The sequence below is a fragment of the Odontesthes bonariensis genome, chromosome 12, assembly GCF_027942865.1.
Source record: "Odontesthes bonariensis isolate fOdoBon6 chromosome 12, fOdoBon6.hap1, whole genome shotgun sequence".
In the NCBI taxonomy this organism is placed as follows: domain Eukaryota; kingdom Metazoa; phylum Chordata; class Actinopteri; order Atheriniformes; family Atherinopsidae; genus Odontesthes; species Odontesthes bonariensis.
This window is the reverse complement of record NC_134517.1, coordinates 13038708-13054717: the sequence shown is the minus strand read 5'-3', so window position 1 is coordinate 13054717 and position 16010 is coordinate 13038708. Positions and strand designations below refer to the sequence as shown.

At 41.9% G+C, this 16010-nt stretch overlaps 1 long non-coding RNA gene across 1 annotated transcript; it reads left to right on the top strand.

Annotated features, from left to right (window-relative positions):
- The first annotated feature begins 666 nt into the window (after positions 1-666).
- On the top strand, positions 667-1965 carry LOC142396106 (uncharacterized). The gene is made up of 2 exons (XR_012772509.1): positions 667-1240; positions 1373-1965. It is a non-coding gene; the product is annotated as an uncharacterized LOC142396106 (long non-coding RNA).
- Positions 1966-16010: the final 14045 nt, after the last annotated feature.

Below are 16010 nucleotides of genomic sequence, written 5' to 3'. Positions count from 1 at the left end.
AAGAGACTACTGACGATAAAATAAATAGATAAATAAACAATTTAAATATAAAATTAAATTTTATTTTATTTTATTACTGTTTTTTTATTGAAAATAGTGCTGTTCCTGCACTTTACTTTTTACATTTTCTATTTTCGTGAAGGTGTATGTAAATAAACTCAATTTCCAAAGAAAGCCACAGGTGTAAGCTCTCAAATACTTTTCGAATTTTGTTTCTATCTGCCACAGAGGCTGAGAAATCAATCATTTAGTAGGCGTTGACACAATTGCTGAATTTCCAGAAAAACTTCAGGTTTTAGGGGGTCTTTCTGAAATCGCCCATAGGTTTTACAGGCATTCTTTTCCAGGCGTTTTAGGCCTAAATGGGTTAAAGACAAGGTAGACTACATTATCAGTGATAATGCTGCCAATATGCGCAAAGCATTCACGGTGTGCTTCCCCACTGAACACGAAGAGGAAGTATATGACACTGATAATATTGATGACCCAGAGCTCTGGAATGAACTTAGCCTTGAAGATCAACAAACAGTAGTGGCTGCCATGGCAAAAAAGGACCGCCTACAGTGTTTTGCCCACACGCTACAACTGGTGGTGGGGGATGGTCTAAAGGAAACAAAAGTGTCATCTCCTGCTCTCTCAAAGTTATCCAAATTGAGTTCACTTCTCCACACGAGCACATCATTCAAAGATGCCTTTGCTGCTGAATTTGGAGAACAAAGAGGAATCCCTGCCGCCGTCAATACAAGGTGGAACTCAACCCTTTGGCAAGTAAAGGCAGTTCTTCATTTTGACCATGTGAAGCTCTCTCGTGTTGTAGAAAAGGCTGGACACAGGGAGTTGCTGTTTACAACACGTGAGTGGAACCTGCTGAAAGAGTTATTGGACATACTGAAGCCATTTGGAGAGGCTACAGATCTAACGCAAGGAGAGAAGGCTGTCACAATAAGCTCCGTTGTTCCCTCTGTCCTGTCCCTAAATCATCACCTGGAAAAACTGAAGACTAATGTCCGTTTCCAGAGCAGTCTGCTGAGAAGTCTCCAGACCTCCCTAAAAAAGAGATTTCTGGGAATCTTCATTAATGTTCAAATGGCCAGCGCACAGGATGGAATCAGTGCTCCCTTTGAAAATCCAATCTACCTTGTTGCAGCTGCCTTAGATATAGCATTTTCCCTGATGTGGGTCGAGCACCATGTCCTGGGCAGTCCAGAAGACAAGGCAGAGGTTGAACAACAGGTGAAAGGTATATAATACTGTAACTCATTTCTTACAATTTGATGTAATTGACTGCAACAATAATGCATGATCAGTTCAACCCACTGCATCACCATCAATAATACTTAGTAATTAAGAGCTCTTTTTTCTCTGTTGGCAGAACTCATCCTGCAACATGCTGCAAAGGTTGAGCAGCCAGTGTCTCCTGTGGAGGAGGAAGCACAAGATGACATTGAAGAAAGGGAGGGTCTCTTTGCTGCGTACCAAAAGAGACGGAGGAAGGATGCTGTGATCTCTCCATCACTACAGTTGGGCCACTACTTGGACATATGTGAAAGGCAGAAAGCACTCTCATTCTGGGCAACGCACATGAAAGGTCTTCCTTCATTGTTCCAAGTTGCCACCAGAGTATTGTCGGTGCCTGCGTCTAGTGCTCCGGTGGAACCCGTGTTCAGTCACTGAGGAATCATTCTGCGGCCCCATCGGGGCAAGCTAATCTGGTCACTTGCAAGTGCAATGCCTCCATAGGGCCTTGAGAAAACACTCCCTCACACACACACACACACACACACACACACACACACACACAGATGCTAGACCTCAGTCGGAAAGCATTAACACACGAGTTAATCCCCCCCCCGTTAGCAAAACATGACAGTGTTTCACAAAGTCAAGAGATGTAAACCTGTTCTGTATTCAACCCAATATGAAAAAGCAATAAAGATTATATTAAGAAAAGGTGTGTGAATCAAATGCTGTCTGTGGTTCTGTCTTTCTTTACAGTCTGTATTTTCATTTTAATTTGTGCATAATTATGTTTTCAGACAATGAAGACATTATTCATAAATTACAAATATGTAAAATACAGCATCACTGCTGTTTTTCTAGTTCCTTTAAATTTCAGGTACTCTGATATTAAAGACTTCATTACACACGGTGAAGTTATGACTATTATACTATTTGGTTGAAGCTGAGGTGTTCCTACACTTATTAAAGAAATTTAGTTAATTTAGTTTAAAGTGCTAAAGTCTCAAATTCAACGTTTATTTACATCATTTAAATACCAACATTTTGACCAAAACCCATTTTTGTTCAAGCCAAGTGAGGAGCTCATAAACTCATGATGTTGGACTGCTGATCAGAACACCACACATACACACACACACACACACACTCACCTGATTTCCTGTAACTGGAGAGACACTCACTCTCTCTTATTCTACTCTACTATTTCCTACACAAATATTGGATGCTTGACCCAAAAAAATCTTCTTTAAGATCATTGACTGATGGTGGAAAATAAAAGCTGTGTTCGTGAAACCTGTTGAGAGGAGCTCCACTCAAAGTGTCTCCTGAAGTGAATGTAGTTGTTCAAAAATGATTGACAGCAGCTCTTTGTGTTTATCTGTCATAGTTATTTATTTCTAGTGTTAAATTGAACACACACCTGTGTGAAGAGTTTTTGTCACATTTTTGTGACTTGGCTCAGCTGCTCACAAGTGTGATGTTCTGTTGTGATTCATTGGTAACAATGATAGGAAACTTGTGAGGTGCGTGGCTTGGTGATGTGACAATACAGTTCTTCACACACAGCCCCCCTGGCAGTGGCGTAGCTGGAGTTTCTACGAGAGCACACTTGCCAAAGGCTGGTGGACGAGCCTGGATGGAACCCATGATGACCATTGTGGAGCATGCTGGAACATTGACTGGAGAAGTGCTAGCTAACCGCACCAAGCTGTCACAAGGCCCCTGAGCCTGCTGGTGCTGCAACTGGAGCAACTTGAGGACAGCTTTATAGCCATGCTGAGGGGGTTGGTACGTAGCATTCTCACCTCCCAGATGGTGCTCATACAGGGGTTCAAGGGTGTTCATCCCAATCAAGACTTGGGACTGAATTCCAGGGTTCACATCCAGGACCACCAGTGCTAATGTACACACGTCCAAATCTTCACCAACAAACTCCTGTGGAAAGGTGATGATCTCAATGTAGCCCAAATATGGGACTTCTTGTCCAGCAGCGCCCTCTATTTGAAGCAAGTCACAAAGTGGCTTGACAAGTTGATGAGAGAAGTGTTGGTTATAGGTTGATATGGGTATGGTCGTCACTTGCGATCCAGTGTCCAATAAACATGAGAAATTGTGACCAGCAATCTTTACATGTCCAGTGCATTTGGATCCGATCAAGCCCTTGGGCAGGTGAATAAGATCTTTGATAGTGGACTGCGACTGGTTTGTACATAGCACTGGTGTCTGCTTGGTGGGACGTTGTTGGTCCTCCGCAGTTTAAAGATGGAGTACTGTGAGGGTTGGACTTGTGCCATTTTCGCTGCTTTTCTGAAAACTGTTTTTTCTTCATGGCAACAAGTGACGGGTTCGGATCATTATCGCAGTTGGGTCTTATGTGCCCGTCTTCTCCACAATTATAACAATAGCCTGGCTTTGGCCCTGGAGTTGAAACTTTGTGAGGGGAGCGAGGAGTCTGTTTTTTCATTGCACTTTCACTGAACTTGCTGACGTGCGTAGGCTGAGTGGGAGTGATCTGCTTCCGAGTCGAGTGGGCAGTAAGGTATGCCAGCTGCTTTTGAATGTCTGCAAGCTGCTGGGTGATGGTAGTTAATGCATCCACTTTACTGTCTTCTAGCGTAGCATAAGCATATTGAGCGTGCGCCCCGGCTCTAGCTTTTGAGCCAAGGTGCTGCTTCATACGCTGAGCTTTTGAAGCCTCTCTGTCTTCTTCAGTGCGTAGTAGCAGTAATAACTCAGCGAAAGTGGGCGGATGGGACTTGCGCTGCTTCAGTTGAAGTTCTGAGATGAGCGTGTTGTCCCAACAACCTCGACAAAATTGATTTAATAGGTGTCGGTCCATGTCAACCACTTTAACTCCTCCCCTCTTCACAGCGAGACTCAGTGCAACTTGCAGGCGTTGCAATTATGCAGATGGCTCCTCTCCAGCATCCTGGAACAGCTCAATAAACTTTGCATACAGTTCGTCACCATCTTGAACAGTTCCGTAGGCGGAGTCAAGAATCTGGAGATAAGTTATGGGCGGTGTATCTGGCTGTAGATGCTTCACCATATCAGCCGCAGGTGGAAGAAGACTCTCAAACATTTTCCTTGTTCGCTGTAAATCTGAAACAGCGGGATCCTTTAAAAGAAGATCAACAGCTGAGCGCCACGTATCATAATCAGACTCATTTTGTGGTCTTTGTGTTCTGCCTGAGAATGATCTGAGTCTATGAGAGGATAAATGTCCAGCATTCTCATCACTTTTAACAATGTGTTCCACTACATAACGTTGTATTCCTGGTGGAATTAGATCAGGGAGTGTAATTGCCGGAAGGGAAGGTCTGGAATTGTACTGAGCATTATGATTTTGCATGACGTGTGGCAGCTCACTTGATATATTCTGTGTGGCAGCCATAGTAGTTCCTTGTGGTGAACTGATGGTGGAAGTGCTGGACAGATGAGCAGGGCTGGTGGCACTGGGAACAAGGGACACCACTTCTTCCTTTCTTTCTGGAAGTGTTTTCACTTGAGTGGAAATTTCCTTAGTGATGGACTGGCCCAGTAGAGACATCACACCCTTTAAAACCTCAGTGTAGTCCTGTCCTGTGAGTTTTGCCAAATTTTTCAATTCATCCAAGTATTTTTGAGTTTTTAATTTTCCTTCTATTTCAGAACAAACAGTTGAAAGTTCAAGAATATCATATGTCACTTTATCGAGATTACATACGTATGTATAAGGTAAAATTTTCCGCAATCCATCCAAAGCATTACCTGAATCAAATTCAACTACAATTGTATCAAAGAAAACACTATCGGCTTCAGTTATCAATGACCAATGACCAACATGTGAGCAAAGACTTGATTGGCTCAGAGTAAAAGCAGCGCAGAGACAGGGAAATAACAGGGAAAGTAATATGGAGGGGAAAAATAATATGAAAACCATATGGGTTACACCTATATCTAACTATCTATATCCAGCCTGTCTAAGCCTTTTAAAAAAAATCCCCAATTTAATATGTTGATAAATAGGCAAAATTAGAGACCCCCAAAATTAAATGAGTTTTTGGAACTTGGGATGTCTTTGTAGTATTTATGATTTGTCAGTGTCTCACCTGCTGTAGATAGCAATCAGCACGCTTTTTGTTTGGAGAATCTGTTTTCCTGATGGGCAAACCTAAGATGAAAGCTATTGATAAGGGAAACATTAGAATAGAATAAGAAATATTTTGCTATCGAAACAACCTTTGTTGTATTTTCTTGATGAACCACGAGTTTAATGGGTGGCACATCTTGACTGCAGGCAAGTCAGATTACCATGGGTGCCATGCTTTTGTAATGTGTGCTTAATGTACTTTGACATAGGCTGTGTTCGAAACCACCTACTTCTCCTACTATTCCTACTAGTCATACTTTTTTAAGTTCCCGGATGTACACTAGATTCGCCGAAATGTTGAGTATTCATCATGAGGTTACTTGTCACACTCAAACTACCCAAGATGCAACGTAACGTGACGTCGCCCATCGCCATTTGAACGGTCAAATTCCGTTAACGGGACGAGAGCAGTCAAAACGGCGAAACCGGAAGTGCGTTGCTCACTGCGGCTAGCTTTAGTAGCGCTGAATTCGTGGGAACAAAATTGTAAATAGCTGGTATTTTGTCAGATTTTCAACACCTTGGGGGTCTAAATGACTACTTTCTCGCCTGAAAATGTTTCAAATGTTGCTAAAGTTATATATTTACAGAGTTTATAGCTTAAGGGAAATCAGCTTTTCAGGCCAGCTGATTTCCGCTCGGGCAGGAGTGAAGTGCACTGTGTAAACGCTCTGCATACTGTCTGATCGATGAGTATGCCGTTTGCAAGTATGTAGTATGTAGTAGGCGGTTTCGAACACAGCCATAGTCTCACAGGAATAAACTAAATATAATGTCTGGATCAGTGACGTGCACAGGTAATGGCCCAAGTTGCCAGGGCAACCGCCATTTTGCCATCCTTGGCTGATGCTGCCCTTCCGAGGGAGGGGAGAAAATAATATAGGCAAATATGATTTCATATTTCAACATGATTTTCTGTATAATTCGTAATTTTGATTGAAGTATCCTAAAATAAAGTCTTCAGAGTCAATCATTCAGATTCACCACCTGGAGATTTAGGCAAAAGGGAGGGGCGCGGGCGTTGCGGAGGGCAAGCAGCACGCTTCACTAGAAAAAAAACAAGGGCGCACGCGACCGGGCGACGCTTGAGCCAAGCAGAGACGCCGTGGGAGTAGAGCGACTGCCCTGACGGCCTGAAAAGGTGAGCTTGAAATGTGTACACAGTGCCTAGGCTACAAGACAGGATCACAATCAACTTCTCTAATATCCAATGTTGAGTTTAGGACGTTTAGTGTCCATAAATAATCTGACAGCCAGCTACTGTGCCAAGTTTAGGTAGCAAAAAACACCGACAGCCAGCTAGCTTGCAGTCAACGTTTTACATGGCTCAGGTTGTTTTGTGGTAGGCTACCAAACTAGGTTACATGCAACTGAGGTGCACGAGGTGCTGAAGATTTTTGTTGACATGGCTCCCAATAGGCGCCTCCTTTTTTGAACTTTTACACTGTTAGTGTTAAAGTACACTGCTAACACCTTACACTGTACCGCTACACGGTTACACTGCTTCCTGTTACACTGCTTACTATTTCAATAAAGACAGTGTGCTTATAGTGAAAAACCTGTGAGGTTGTTTTGTTGTTGCTGTTTTTTTTTTGGGGGGGGGGGGTTGCCTGCCCTTTCTTCAGGTTAGAGCAACTGCCCTTCAAGATTCCTGTGAACGTCCCTGGTCTGGATGGTGGCATATGTAGCTCCAACACATGTATTGATTTGCATTCACATTAGTAATTTACCCTTGCCAAGTTCAACAATGCTAACCCATGTCAAAGACATTGATTTTTCAACTGTTCTGCAAACCAGTAATATATGTAGTAATTCATCTCTACTCCTCCTTCAGCCATTATGCTTTAGAAAACGACAAGGTCAAGTAAAAATAAAAACCAAAACCAAGGAGCTACAAAACATTACACAGCATGACATCTTAGCTAACAAGATAATGTTTATGTTTATGCAGACGCTTTTATCCAAAGCGACTTACAAATGAGGATATAACATTACAGCTAACATCAAAGCTAACAATAAGCTACATAGAAGGAAACCACTAGTCAGACTCTTTCAGAGGTGACAGGGGTTATGATCCACTACACAATGCCAATACATGCAACAAGAACAGCTAAAAGGCTCAGACTGTCAGGTTTGGGGTGGGTGGTAGGACAGACTCAGAGGATGTAGAAAAGCAAACTAGGTTTATTCACAAAAACAAAAGTTAAACAAAAGCGCGACTGAAAACGTGACAAAACCATGAATATAACTGACTAAAAAAACAAAACAAAACACTTGACATGGAAAAATACTTAGCTTGGTGGGTTCGTGGCATGAGGGGTCGTAAGCAAGGTAAGAAGGGTATCAAGGTAGGTAAGGAGGGTCGTGGTGGCCAACAGGAACCACATGTGCTGCTATGTCTGCCAATGACAGAAAGAAAGACTGCATTGGCGTGCAGTATGACTGCTGCACCTGCGTTCCTTTTCCTCTTGCGAGGTGGCGAGGGCAAGGACAAGCTAGATGTGGCAGGTGCCGGGGGTGCGGGAAGGCATGCCGATGTGGATGCCGTTGCAGGTGGCTGGTCCTCGGGTGTCAGGAAGGAAAGTGGACTTCTTGGGGCAATGGGGGACACACACAGGGACATCATCGATGGACTTCTGTGTGGTGTCGAAACAACATCCCAAAAAACTGGTGCATCAATCTGGGTGCTGTTCAGTTTCCTTTCCTGGAGAGTCTACATTAAACAAACATAAAAGAGAGGTTTTTAACATACGATTCAGATAAAGTTGATATAGCTACCAATTGATCGTTTTGCTTTTAAAAAAGGGGACACAAAGTAGCTTTTTACTTTCTATATTTGTTTCGGTGTCTCTGTTTCACGAAATTCGTGAGCAAAGATAATTCACCTATAAGAGGTCTGAAGTTCCCGGCATCACCACTTCGAGCCTCTGCCCTCTTCTTCGCCTTCACCAGTCGGTCGCGTAGCTTCTTCCAAACACTCTTGCAGAACTCTCCCTCTTTCCCCAAAGTTCTGCCTATCTCCGTCCAAGAGTTTTGGGAGTTTACGTGGTCCCTGTGCTGTTTTAGAGAAGTGTCGTACAGGTGCCTGCACAAACGCACTTCCTCACTGTGCCTGGCCTCGAAATGGTCCATCCGGTCTGTCGTTGGCGCCGCCAAGTTACAAAAATCGAGTGGTGCACGACACCGCGCTGCGCCGTCTTTTCAAGGGAAGCGCCAGGCCTGATACGTCATTTTGAAAAATTTGACATCATGGTCCGACAAAGAAACAGGGGAGCCCGGAGACTAAGTGATAGGTGAGTGAGTGCAGCTGAGGGGAAAAACACAGGTGAAGTGAGTGAAACTAATGAGCTGGTAAGTGAAGTGAGGGGAAAAGCAAATGGCAAAACATGAACCCAAGACATAAAACCTAAAACATGATTAAACATAAAACTGAAAACATGGGGAAAAATCCCATGGGCGTGACACAGACATGTCAAATAATACACCTAAAAAGATAAACTAGAAATGTGATTAAAACAAATAACAATCAACATCATGGTTTCCACTTGTTTCAACTGTAGAGACCATTTTTCTTTTATTTATTCACTTTTTTTTAACCTGGCAATAGCACAAGTAAAAAAAATCTGAAGCAGTGGAACTACTGGGAGAAGAGCAATAAAATGACATTCACAGGCATTTCAAGCTTAAATGGTGGACGTTCCCTACCTCTCTAAGGGGGCTTTCACATAGTCCGAGGGATTTGGCTCGATTGGGCAGGGAATGGTAAAATATTTTACCCCTTCCTTTGGTTTGGTTCACTCTCTGCACTTTTGAAAACGGGCCAGACCACCTGGATAACGTTACAACAGCTGCTCGTTTGGGGAGCTATGAAATGAGCACTGACCAAGAAGAAAACCTGGCTCATTGATTGGCTCGGACCGAAAACGGAAATCCATCTCCTTCAGCCGGCTTGTTCACAATAATCCTAACTACAATGACCATATATCAATTAGGGCCTACGCCTTCTCACTACTCCATGTCTGCCCACAAGACATTTTCCAAATATTTTTTTCAAGACTCAAGGTTTGGGACTCGTACAATCAATCTTCATTTCATGAAATTATTTTTTCTGATCTTTATTTCATTAATTCCAATGTAAGACAAGGCTGATGGCAGGCTGAGCGCAACATAGACTCGTGCATGTGTGCAGCCACTGAAATCAAAACTACTCCAACCATGGCAGCGTCAAGCTCATCTGGGACTGTGCCACATGTTGTCACATTTGGTCATAAAGCGTTCACACAGACAGCAAACAAGCGAACGGCCACTTGCAAAGTGTGTGGTATCGTATCAGGATAAATGTTGCCGGCTCAGCTACGTCCAACTTCATCAGGCACCTAAAAACGCACTAGGATAGGTCAGTCTCTTTGTAATGTGTAAGGGAAACTTAAAACGCTTATCGACAGGTACCGCTAGCAAACTAATCAACGTAAATAGTGTTGTAAACTATATGCAGATTATTGCATCATTGTTCACTACACAGCGTTGATGAAATTTCTGCAGCAACCTGTGAAATTTGGGAAGTAGCTTAGGTTAACAGTTACCAAATTAATTGCTAAACCAAATCTGCATGGATGCAGCTTAACGTTCATCTAATTTCTGTTTTTTACAATTTACAATTTCAGGGACACCTGAAAGCGTTCCCGCTGTAAGCGAACCGCACCAGGGTTAATTTGCGAATGAACTAAGACCCATGTTTCTAGGCGGACCAGAGTTCGGATGAGTTTTCACACCAGCCCAGACAAAAAGGACTATCTGAGGAAACGTATTAAAACAGTGCTAATGTGAAAGTGACCTAAAAGTTCAGCTTTCAGTGTTTGTACACTGGAGGAACATGATGAGGCTTCTTTCACCTTTGTAATATTGTTAAAATCAGGAACATCCTGTCTCAGAGTGATGCAGAAAAACCAGTCCTTGCTTTTGTTACTTCAATATTGGACTCCTGCAATTCCTTATTATTGGGCTGTCCCACATATTCTCTGAAAAGCCTTCAGTTGATCCAAAATGCTGCAGCCAGAGTTCTGATTAGAACTAACAGGAGAGATCATATTTCTCCAGTTTTAGCTTCTCTTCATTGGCTCCCTGTTAAATTCAGAATAGAATTTAAGATTCTTCTCCTCACATATAAAGCTCTTAATGACCGAGCTCCATCATATCTTAAAGATCTCATTGTAAGATATTTTCCTAACAGAGCACTTAGCTGGCAAACTGCAGGTTTACTTGAGGTTCCCAGAGTTTCTAAAAGTAGAATGGGAGGCAGAGCCTTCAGTTATCAGGCCCCTCTCTTGTGCAATAAGCTGCCAGTAAATGTCCGGGAAGCAGACACCCTTTCCACTTTTAAGATCAGGCATAAAACTTTCCTTTTTGATAAAGCTTATAGTTGGGATGGCTCAGGTGATCCTGCAACATCCCATAGTTAGTTGCTATAGGCCTAGACTGCTGGGGGGCCTCATCTGTCACACCTTTCCTCACTTTACTCTCTTTTCCCCCTGTTTAATTTCTCAAATGATATTATGTACTCGTGTTTCCCTGTTCCAACAGATATCCTTTGAATGGTGTTACAGTGTTTTTTCCCCTCTTTTCTGTCTTCTCAAACCCCAGCTGGTCGAGGCGGATGGCCACCCTTCCTGAGTCTGGTTCTGCCAGAGGTTTCTTCCTGTTTAAAGGGAGTCGTTCCTTTCCACAGTCGCCTCAGGCACGCTCAAGATATGGCACTATATGAATTAATTGGATTATTTTGAAATGAATTATGATTACAATGAATTGAACTCCAATTGGCTTGAATTGGACTTTATTATTATTTAAGTCCCTTGAGATGACATTTGTTGTAATTTGGTGCTACATAAATAAACTGAATTGAATTGAATTAATTAGCTAAATAAACCCCTGCTAGCAAATTAGACGGGAAGAGGAAAATAGTTTAAAATCTATTTGGCAGCTTCCTGTGTGTTCCTTCCAACATAGACATTTCTTACAAAGCGTTACCCTCTGGAGTCACCAGCTCAGCAGCTATACCACACTTTGGTTTAGTTTTTCCTGTCAGATATTCCAAAATCTGTTACGTATTTATATATCAAACTGTCCCTAAAGCATGAGCTGTAATCTTGTGCAGTTGTGCCTTTTAAACTGCAACATGGGAGCTCAAACATGCAGTTCAAAGATGTGCAGGGTATGAGAAAAAACTGAATCAGAGAGTGGTAAGCTTTTCAGACTTCATCTGCTTGACATTAGAGGAGAGGCACTGGGGGGAATGGGCAGTGGGATATGACATCATGCTTCTAAGTTTTGTTGAGTGAACCATATCTGCAAACATCAAGAGAACTCACAGAGTGAAATAGCTTAACATTGTTCCGAGAGCATATCACCTACTTGAAGCATGCTATCATTAGCTGTATTACAGAAGCTGCATATGTTGCTGATTGTCAGTTAACTTTAAGCATTAGATTAGAAACCTCTCATTTTTCCCACTAAAGTGCAGGTACTGATCGGTACTGTACTGTGCTTTTGAAATGTGGACAAATGTACCTATTGCACATTTTCTGGTGAGACTAGTCTTAAGTATTCCAGCTGTGTGAGCCTTGAACATTGCAAGAGCTATCTGCTGTTCACTTACAGTCATGTATTCTTTTTTATTTTAAAGGATTATATAACACTAACATTATCTTTGGAAAGGGTTTTAGGCTGTAGGCAGAAATATTTTACTAAACTGACTTTTTCACACAAAAAGTCATCTTTCAAGCTGTATACAATGAAAACGATCTTTTGTGTGTTCCAGTGAGCTGTCGACATCTTACTCCCTTAATTTCCTCTGTATTTATACAAAGTCTAAAGGTGACATTTATGGGCACAGGACATGAATGCAGTGTGCGATAAAGACGCATAAAAGAGCCATTCAGGTTTGGCTGGCAGCAGGAGAGTTAAAGGTAATTCAAGCCCTGCTGTAACTCCACTTTTAATAGCAAATCAGGAAATTTCTTGTATTAGGGGTGTGAGGGGCCAACAGTCATTTTCTGAGAACCCTTAACCAAGATTGCATGGCTTGGAAAACAGCTGCACTGAAAGAGCGCCTCTAATTCTCCATTCGTGAGAATGAATTTCACTCATTCTGATGGTTCTTGGGAGACTTTCAGGGGTTGCATCTGCAGGATTTAATAATGCTGCAGCTTTATGATGTCTCAAAGTATTTTTATTTTATGAGAAAAATACATTTTCTCACACTATTTTTAACAGAAGTGAACCATCAATTCTAAATGCTGCATAAACTGTTTGGATGTGGCTTATAATGACACAGACTGTGGTGCATGTTAAAAAGCTGCCACATGTTCATACATTCTCTGTTTCTTTGCATGATTTGTAACATAGATGTTTTAGATGCAACCATACCGTGGTCCCTAAAAGCCTCCTGACCTCAGTGAGCACTTGAAAAAATACTTTCAATCCAGTTACCCTCAATTTCTAATCCCTCTTTTTCCGTTTGTTGATTTGGCAGCCATGCTGAAACACCTCTGCAGCGTTTCCTTCACTCTCCTCCCCATACTCTATCTTGCTTTATCTTTATGCCATTTCTCCCATTTCTCTGATCCGTTTCTCATCACCCTCCTCTATTCCGTCTCCCACATCTTCTTTGAGTCTTCTCTTGGTCTCATGCTCATGACTCATCGTCCCACATGGAAACATTTTCCCTGTGAATGTGGAGGAGCTTTTACTGCTGTTGATTAAATCAAATACCCCACCCCCTCCCCTCCACAAGTTAAAGTAAAGTAGAGAAAAGCCATAAAAACACTGAAAGAAAATACTTTTTCTCGTTTCATCTCAAAATTGCTACTTTGACGAAAGCTCAAAGCCCTAATGTGATGCATTACAGCAACTGGAAATGCCAAATAACTTGTGTAACATCAGACAATCACCGTCTGTTGGTGAAGAGTTCCCTCTACTGACTCAATCCCTCTCTTATGTAACCTCTTTCCCAAGCCAAGCATTCCCTTTGAGGTTAAACTCATCCAGCAACCATGTCACTGTGTAATCTCTAATTTTCCATACTACATGGGTTTACTTAGTCAAATAGCAACGCATTGTTTAAATAAGACTAAACAAACATGCACAGCACATGTGCTTTCAGGATGACTTTGATGTTCAAGAGCAGCAGAAAGTTAGTTTTAGCTAAACATGATTACCATGATTTGAGTTTCAGCTGTGGTTGTTACACAAAGCTAATGGAATTCACCAATGTATCTCGGACCCATCTGCAATTTGCAACAAAGTAATACGTTTCCGTCACAAACTGATTTGAACATTACTCGATGTCATTATTTATTTAACGAAAACATAGGCCAAAATGTAGATACAAAAAGACAATGTAGTCTTTCTAAGTCTGTAGAAACCAGACTTAGAAAGACTGATCCATGCGTTTGTCTCCAGCAGGTGAGACTACTGTAACGGCCTGCTCACTGGGCTCTCTAAACGGGCTGTAAGACAGCTGCAGTACATCCAGAACGCTGCTGCTCGAGTCCTGACTAGAACCAGGAAATACGACCATATTAGTCCAGTGCTCAGGTCTCTGCACTGGCTTCCTGTCGCTCAGAGAATAGACTTTAAAACAGCTCTGCTGGTGTACAAGTCTCTTCATGGTCAAGCGCAAAAGTACATCTCTGACATGTTAGAGCCATATGAACCAACTCGGGCTTTGAGAACCTCAGGGAGGGGTCTCCTGCCCCAGGGAGGGGTCTCCTGCTGGGGCCCAGAGTCAGGACTAAACAAGGTGAGGCTGCGTTTCAGTTTTATGCTCCTAACATCTGGAACAGTCTTCCAGAAGATGTGAAACAGGCCTCAACTCTTACAATGTTTAAATCCAGGCTGAAAACAGTTCTGTTTAGCTGTGCATATGACACCTGACAGTATTTTATCTGCACTCTTCACTTTTAAATTAATTGATTAATGATTATTTTTAATGGGTTTTTTATTTTTTATTTCTTTTTAATGATTTTATTGCCTTCTTGTGATTTTATGTTGCTGTAAAGCACTTTGAATTACCTTATGTACGAATTGTGCTCTATAAATAAAATTGCCTTGCCTTGCCTTACAGTACATACATTTTTATGTATATTCAAAGTAAAAGCTTTACATTCTCTTCCAACTCTCAAGCAACTCCGTGAAGTCATCACCTGGAACTTTTCCAGCAGTCATGAAGAGGTTCCCAAAGATTACTCTGAGCTCCTCTTGCTCCTCTTACTCTTGTCCTGTCCAGCATTATGGCAGCAGAATTGTAATTGGAATATCACTTATGCCAAACACATTTGAATTGCCAAGGGAAGCTTTATGAATATAAAACTCTCCTTGATGCCCAAGAACTGCTTATTTATTTATTTTTGTTACAATATTCAACATGTAATAGTGCCGAACCTGACCGGGGCACAGGCAAAGAGGAAGAGCAAAGAAAAAGAAACGGAACAGAATTAAAAAAGAAACAATCAGAGAAAACAATAAAAAAACCAGACAACCAGCTGCTACACCTGTAAAAACAAAACAGAAGACAATCCACGGCCTCTGTAGGGAATCAAGCAGACAAGCAAAGAAAAAACAAAGAAACAAACACACAGGTGATGTTCCTCACTGCATCTCCCGGAAGTTTAAGATGTGTTTGGATGAAGTTTTTTATCGTTAGTTCAGGGTCCTCTTCTGCCTGCTCCGGGATTCCAGAAAACACCAGGTTGTCCCTCACGCTGCGAGCCTGGAGATCAATAATTGATTCTTTCATTCTTTTGTTTTCATCAGAGATTCGGCTCACTCCTTCCCCGACCCTCGGAGGGTTGCGTTTTCTGCAGCCAGCGTCTGCACAGCGTCTGAAACTCTCTATGTAGAATCTCTAACAGAGACAAACGGGCGTTAAAAATTGATAATTTCTTATTCATTGATATTAAAATGTCCATCGAATCATTACCAGCTGGAGACGTCACACCGGGTGACTCTACTTTTCTTGGGGGTTGAAGCTGTTTTACTGGCAGTTGGGGTTGGTTTGGCCCATGAGGATCCTGTTAAAACATTTGTCGATGTAATCCGTAACTAAGGCTATCCAAACTTTCTTCACTGTACTCATGTGTTTTGTTTTTGTTTTACCCAAAAATATATTTCTTTCAACTATAGTTATTAGCGGAATTATAATCTTACTATATTGTTTGCTCGATTGGAGGCGCGCCAATGTTTGAATCTGCCGATAGTCTCACAGAATCTCGCAACACTACAGCATCACACCCCATATTATTACAGTTCCTCCTCTGTGCTTCATGGTGGAACTACACATGCAAATAAAATTTGCTCACATATTTGATCTAGACAGACTGAAGACCAGATTTGCACTGGTCTAACGTCCATTCTTCGAGTTTTGTGGTCTAAGCAGCTCTCTTCTTCTTAGTCTCCTTAAAAGGTTATTTATCTCAGCGGTTTGACAATGTGAACATGATTCACATAGTTGTCTCAACAGTTTATAGTGTGATGTGTCTACTGCTTGAAATCTGAAAAAAAAAAAATCAATGCAATGACTCTTATCTGAGGTGCAGTGTCAGTTGTAGATTTCTGAGGCTGGTAGAACATCCTGTGTAGCAGA